Source organism: Chiloscyllium punctatum, chromosome 12, assembly GCF_047496795.1.
Source record: "Chiloscyllium punctatum isolate Juve2018m chromosome 12, sChiPun1.3, whole genome shotgun sequence".
In the NCBI taxonomy this organism is placed as follows: domain Eukaryota; kingdom Metazoa; phylum Chordata; class Chondrichthyes; order Orectolobiformes; family Hemiscylliidae; genus Chiloscyllium; species Chiloscyllium punctatum.
In genome coordinates this window covers 40,904,499-40,911,359 of record NC_092750.1, presented here as the reverse complement: position 1 = coordinate 40,911,359, position 6,861 = coordinate 40,904,499, and positions in this window count along the sequence as shown.

The following is a 6,861-nucleotide window of genomic DNA, read 5'->3' as shown; positions in this document are numbered from 1 at the left end:
TTTGCACTAACTAAGCACCAGCTCACTCTCTAGCAACTTCTAGAGTCTAAGTCCCTGACTGAGTGATTAATGTGTCTGTGTAATCTTCCCTCATGGCAACTGAAATACTGTGAGAAATAAATAGGGGGACGTACTGTTGCAAGTCCAAAAAGGAGACAAAAGTATGAAAAAAGTCATGGAAAATTAAAGTTAAAAGGAAAGCAAGTGACAAAGATGTGAAAATCGGAGAAAGCGAAGAATATCAGGTAATTCTAGTCTAACACACACCTGTCCTGAAATCCATGGAATCAAGCTGGTTTTATATCTGGTCAGCCTTTACTTTTCAATTATATGTTAATAATGTTAGGTGGGATGTGAAACCAACAGTCTACCAAATCCACTCACTGAGGTGGATTAAATTTATTCCCATACATTGCTGAACATCAGAAACACTGTCAGACAAATGTAAATTCTTCACTTGAGCACTTCTCTTTGCCTGATCTACATAAAGTATCTGTCTTGTTTACATGCCACTAATTCTCAATCTGAAAGTAAGAACTTTTTGAGTAGAGAGGGCTCTGACATCCCTTTATAGGATACAGTTCCCCTTCACAATATTATTTCTAGGCCTATTTCAGGGAGGTCTTGCAAGAAGTTCATAGCATTTTACTGGTGACATGTGTCCTGTAATGCTTTCCCATCAGTTCATGAATTTGAAGATTATTGCAGTCATCATTTTTTTCAAAACGCCTAGTTACATCAATAAATATGTGCTCAATTTTACAAAAAAAAAAGCTAAACATCAATTTCAGGGAGTTTTGTGAAGCATTTTTCTGTGCGTGATATGGCATGTTATCTCACTCAGTACTCCACGATTCACCCCGTTATGTATATATCATACTTCAATGGTGCTACACTCATACCATTGTGCGCTCACCAGCAGTGGAAATACTCACTACTGTTGGGAGCTTCTGGAATTTCTGCAGTTGGTGCCATATTTAAAGCCCAGTTATGCACCAGGTCAATCACCGCCAGCCACAAATAGCTCTTCAGAGTATCTGGGTAACCAGGAAGAAAAGCTTCTGTGGGCACATAGGTGGCTCAGATGGCACTTGATTTGAAGTAGAGTCTCACAGTTGCCCACACTGCTGCACTCTAACATGCTGAAAATGATACCACTTCTGCTCAATGTCCTCATGTTCCATCTTGGAAGTTTGCACCCTTTTTCCCAGCTCTTCAACATCTATTGCATCTCCTCATCCCCTTATGCCTGCTATAGTTGTGCATGCTAGGATTATGTGGCACAATCAATAAGTATTCCCCCCACCATCAACCAATCCAAGCATCAGAGACTCATCTTCAGGAGGACTTTATCTGCCTTGTGATGATCCTGGTCAAAGAATGAGCAGCATTGTACATGCTCATGGCCTCATTCAATATTGAATAGTAGAGTCATCAGCCATGGAGCGAGTAGTCCTTGCCTCTCAGTAATCATCCTCTTAAGGCATCTGAAAGATTTTGTTTACTGTGTAAGCTGCTGGTACTTGATGCAGGTGTGCAACTGACAGAACACAGTACTGTTCAGCAACACATCAATCCCTTTGACTGATCTCTATTGACAAGCATGACAAGCTGGCTGGTTTTGCTTCTGCATTAAACGTCAAGACAACACAGCTTTTAACTTCTGAATAAGGTGGCATAACACGAAATGTCTAGTCAAGGCAAAGATGCTGTGAGCATCTGAATGAGTGAGCACTCAGGGAAGAAGTGAGGAGCCCTGAAATGCACCCTAGTCTAATTCATGAGCTGGTGATTGTCCCTGTATACAGTGTCTTTGAAGTGCTCCAAATTGCAACACTGAAGTTCAGAACTATATTCTAAGCAACTCAGAGATATGCTATGATGAATTGGTAAGGGTCATATGTGTTTGGTGCCAATCTCCATGAATGAGGAGTGACAGTCATTGCTGCCCAAGGAGCACGCTATGAGATGTTCAGTTCTCCTGTTTAAACTGGAGGCCAAGAGGAGCAAACAGCAAGCTACAGTGACCAGGTAACTTCCTGAAAAAGGGCTGCACTCAAAACGTCAATTTCTCCATCTTCTGATGCTGCCTGGCATGCTGTGTTCTTCCAGCCTCCTGCCTGTCTGCTTTGGATTCCAGTATCTGCAGATTTTTTGACTCTAATATTGATGTCAAGAATTGTCACTATCAGTTTCTACCCAGTATGTAAGAGAACAGGAAACTGTATATCAATGAGACAAGACTAGGAATGTGTAAGATACAAATGATTGCAAAGATGCCTCTCACCATTCACTAACAATATTCTTGTTTCGTCATTCAATATTTGTTTGCAAAATCAGATCTTTATTCTCGATGTTGAGAATTTCATTTTCCAAACTTGCCACATTTCCTCAACTGATTTGGCAAACCCACATTGTTCAGGAGCCTAGAGAAACTCTGATGACCCTAAATTTTGAAATGCGTTTGTTGTAGTGATCTCTTCTTAGATTTGCTTTTGATTCAGTTGTGTTAATAGCATTTTAAGATACATACATCAGTATTTACTGAATTAAGAGTTGCTATAATGTTTCTTAAGATGCAAACATCTAATACAAATTTTCAATTTGAGCAAGAAGCCACTTCTGAACTCTGATTGGAAATGGTGTGCATAATGTTACATGTCACATATTAACTCTAAAGATAAAAATTTCTTAAGGCCACTTTTTCTTGATAAATCTTATCAATTCTCTTATTCCAGTTATGTTTTCAATTATGTCTACCACTCATAATAAAGCAACACATTGAAAAACTTCTGAGAATTTGACTTGACAATATTGTCAATTTAGTCAGAGTTCACTTAAAACACTGCCGTGCAATGCTGCATCTTAAATAATAATAATGATGAATAATTGAAGAATTCTAAGGTAATTAAGGAACAGAATTGTGTATTGTCTTTGTCAGGGTAACTCTCCTGGTAGATCTAAAACCAGAGTGGAGAATGTGCTGGGAGAGGGATTATTCTTTCATTTTTCCAGACAAGAAATTGTCAAAATAGGCATAATTGTTTATTAAATATTTGAACCCAGTGTAGCATTTTTTTTCTCAGAGTATCACAATGAAAGCTGGAATTGAACTGCAAAGCATGGCGGCAATAAGGTCATAGCTACACTATAAGCAGTTTTACAATGTCTGCCTGCCAATGAAGAGCTTTGCATTTTTGCACTTCCATACATTCACAAAGTTCTCTTTCTTCATTTAATTTTGTAGTATCTGTTTTTTTCAAAATATTAAGGAGAATGAATGTCATTTTTGTAAAGAGCTCCCGTAGGGCATCTGACCATTTTTAGAACCTGACTTTACACCATAGCAGAATTATATCCCATTCAATATGAAATTCAAAGGCAATGAGACAGCTATGTGGAAGAGGTCTCATGCCCTTTGGCTTTGGTGCATTCAAGAGTTAAATCAACATCTGAATTTTAGCGATACCTATAGTGGAACAACAATTACTTTGCAGTGTGAATGCTTGTAACATAATCACGTTAAGACATTTCTAAGAAAAGTAATAAGGAACTAAAACCTTCACATCTATGCAAAAATAGAAATGCAACTGCAACTTGAATGAGTGTAGTAAAAATAAATTACTCTCCTACTTTTGATTGAACCATTCAGTTGATCAAGATTCCAGTCTGCACACTTCATGCGACACTGCAGTAATATACTGTTTTAAAAGTTACACCAGTTTGTGCAACTGTGGTAAGAAACATATATTTATTCTCTTTAAAAATGGCGAAACCACTGAGATTAGAATCTCAAATTATTTAATTTGCTTTTTAAACACTTATTGTGTTTAATATCTAACATTACTTCTTCCAAGTTTTCATAGGTCTGAAAAGTAAACTGAAAATGTAATCATCCATTAATTGAAATGAACAGGTTAATGTCATGATTCCGTTTAGATTCATAGATTCATAGAAATTTGCAGCATGGAAACAGACCCTTCGGTCCAAACCGTCCATGCCGACCAGATATCCCAACCCAATCCAGTCCCACTTGCGAGCACCCGGCCAAACTCTTCCAATTCATATACCCATCCAAATGCCTCTTAAATGTTGCAATTGTACCAGCCTCCACCACTTCCTCTGGCAGCTCATTCCATACACGTACCACCCTCTGCGTGAAAACGTTACCCCTTAGGTCTCTTTTATATCTTTTCCCTCTCACCCTAAACCTATGCTCTGGACTCCCCAACCCCAGGGAAAAGACTTTGCCTGTTTATCCTATCCATGTCCCTCATAATTTAATAAACCTCTGTAAGATCATCCCTCGACATCCAATGCTCCAGGAAAAACAGCCCCAGCCTGTTCAGCCTCTCCCAATAGCTCAAATCCTCCAACCCCAGCAATATCATTGTAGATCTTTTCTGAACCCTTTCAAATTTCACAACATCTTTCCAAAAGGAAGGAGACCAGAATTGCATGCAATATTGCAACAGTGGCCTAACCAATGTCCTGTACAGCTGCAACATGACCTCCCAACTCCTGTACTCAATACTCTGACCAATAAAAGAAAGCATACCAAATGTCTTCTTCACTATCCTATCTACCTACGACTCCATGTTCAAGGAGCTATGAACCTGCACTCCAAGGTCTCTTTGTTCAGCAACACTTCCTAAGACCTTACCATTAAGTGTACAAGTCCTGCTAAGATTTGCTTTCCCAAAAGGCAGCACCTCACATTTATCTGAATTAAACTCCATCTGCCACTTCTCAGCCCATTGGCCCATCTGGTCCAGATCTTGTTGTAATCTAAGGTAACCTTCTTCGCTGTCCACTACTCCTCCAATTTTGGTGTCATCTGCAAACTTACTAACTGTACCTTTTATGCTCGTATCCAAATCATTTATGTAAATGACAAGATGTAGGGGACCCAGCACCGATCCTTGAGGCACTCCACTGGTCACAGGCCTCCAGTCTGAAAAACAACCCTCCACCACCACACTCTGTCTTGTACCTTTGAGCCAGTTCTGTATCCAAATGGTGAGTTTGCCCTGTATTCCATGAGATCTAACCTTGCTCACCAATCTCACATGGGGAACCTTGTTGAATGCCTTACTGAAGTCCATATAGATCACATCAAATTCTTTTATTGCTTAGTCATTGCATATAAACATAGATTTTGATTGCACATGGCTTTGAGATTTTTAATAAAACAATGGCATTTATAGAAGTAATATATAAATACAAAGAGGACCCTATAGTGAATTTACAAGAATTTACAAGAAATTCAAGTAAATCATTTAGACTGTGCTGGGGGCTTCAGAGTTGTTCTAACTGAGGCAGAAGTGCTACTTAATAGTTTATGGTGGCTTATTAATTATCCAAAATGAAAACACTCAAAGGTATAAACATCTTCCCTTTTAAATATTCATTCAATATTTAAGTTTTAATGTTATAAGAATCTTCTTTTCTTGTTCTCTGTCCTGTGCTGATGAAGAATAGACTTGGATTAAATTAATTCTATGGATTAAAGATATTGCAATTTGGGTATTTTTGACCAGAGAGAGATTGCAAAAATGAATTCAAAGATGCAATACAATCTGGTGGTGGATTTTCTTAGCCTGATTAAAATAATTTGAGGTCAAATGAAGAAACATCTTGAACAGAAGTTCATCCAAGATTAAAATATAAAGTGCACAGATCAAAAGATTAAGTGTGCCTCAACAAAGCTAAATCAAATGCATACATAAAAGCAAAAAAAAAACACGTGGCAAAATGATTCTTTGTGATGTTTGTGTTGACCACAAATAGAAGTAATATGCTTTGATAGATATGATATGTTTCTAATGTGATAAGAACCACAATATATATTTCAAGTATATGTAAACCAAGCTTTCATTCATTCAGCAAAATGAAAATCAATATTAAAAAAAATTAAAATATTGTATACAACTGTCTTTATGTACTCTGAAAATATATATTGAATCTTATAGTTTAATATAATTGTAATTTCAGACTTTTTAAAGTACATCTTTTGGGATGCAACAGTTATTATGGAGTTAATTGTTACGAATGGGCCAACAAGCTAGCATTGGTTACACAAAAATATGGAAGTATTGACTAAGAAGCGGATGTTGCCCTTAGTGGGTAAAAGAAGTGATTTTAGTAGCAATACAGATGGCGTTATTTGAGGATGCAAAGAGCAAACTGGAATTGTTACCAGTGTGCGAAACAATTTAAAAAATTATAGGTAAACGCTAACTTGATGTAGTTTACAGTGCCTTTATTACAAATGATTTGTCGTTAATGAAGAATCCTGACATGTCCTTCTCTGAAACTCGAGCTGAAGTAGAAATGTTATATCTTTCATTTCCCACATCATGCACGCCTGAGTGAAATAGTGCCTGAGGAGCACGTATCACGTCAGATTAATGGGAGAGGAGATTAGATGATCACGATCTGAGCTAGTTCATCTTCTAAATCGCTTTCTCCCGACCTTTGAGTGGGGGTTGTGCTCATATTGAATATTGGGTCCAGACACTAAAGTAAGCGTCATTTAAAATGTGCAAAATTTTCGATTGTATGTCTGAAAACGAAAGGTGTTATCTAATACAGCCCTATATTGTTGTCCCCTCATGAATACTGGCCTGTAAATTCAGTACTTTTTGCACGCTGGTGAGCACCCCATCTGAACTTATTCAGGTCTGCTTAATCGTTCTATGGATTTATACGTGATTTTTTTTTGTTTTGTTTTCAGCATTGTCACCAATAATCTGAAAGTCTTTTTCCTATGTTATTTCTGCCTAGAATGTAAAAAAAAGTGGCAAAGGGCAGGTATTATGAAGAAATCTTCAATAAACCGATTATCTGTTTGCAATTCCC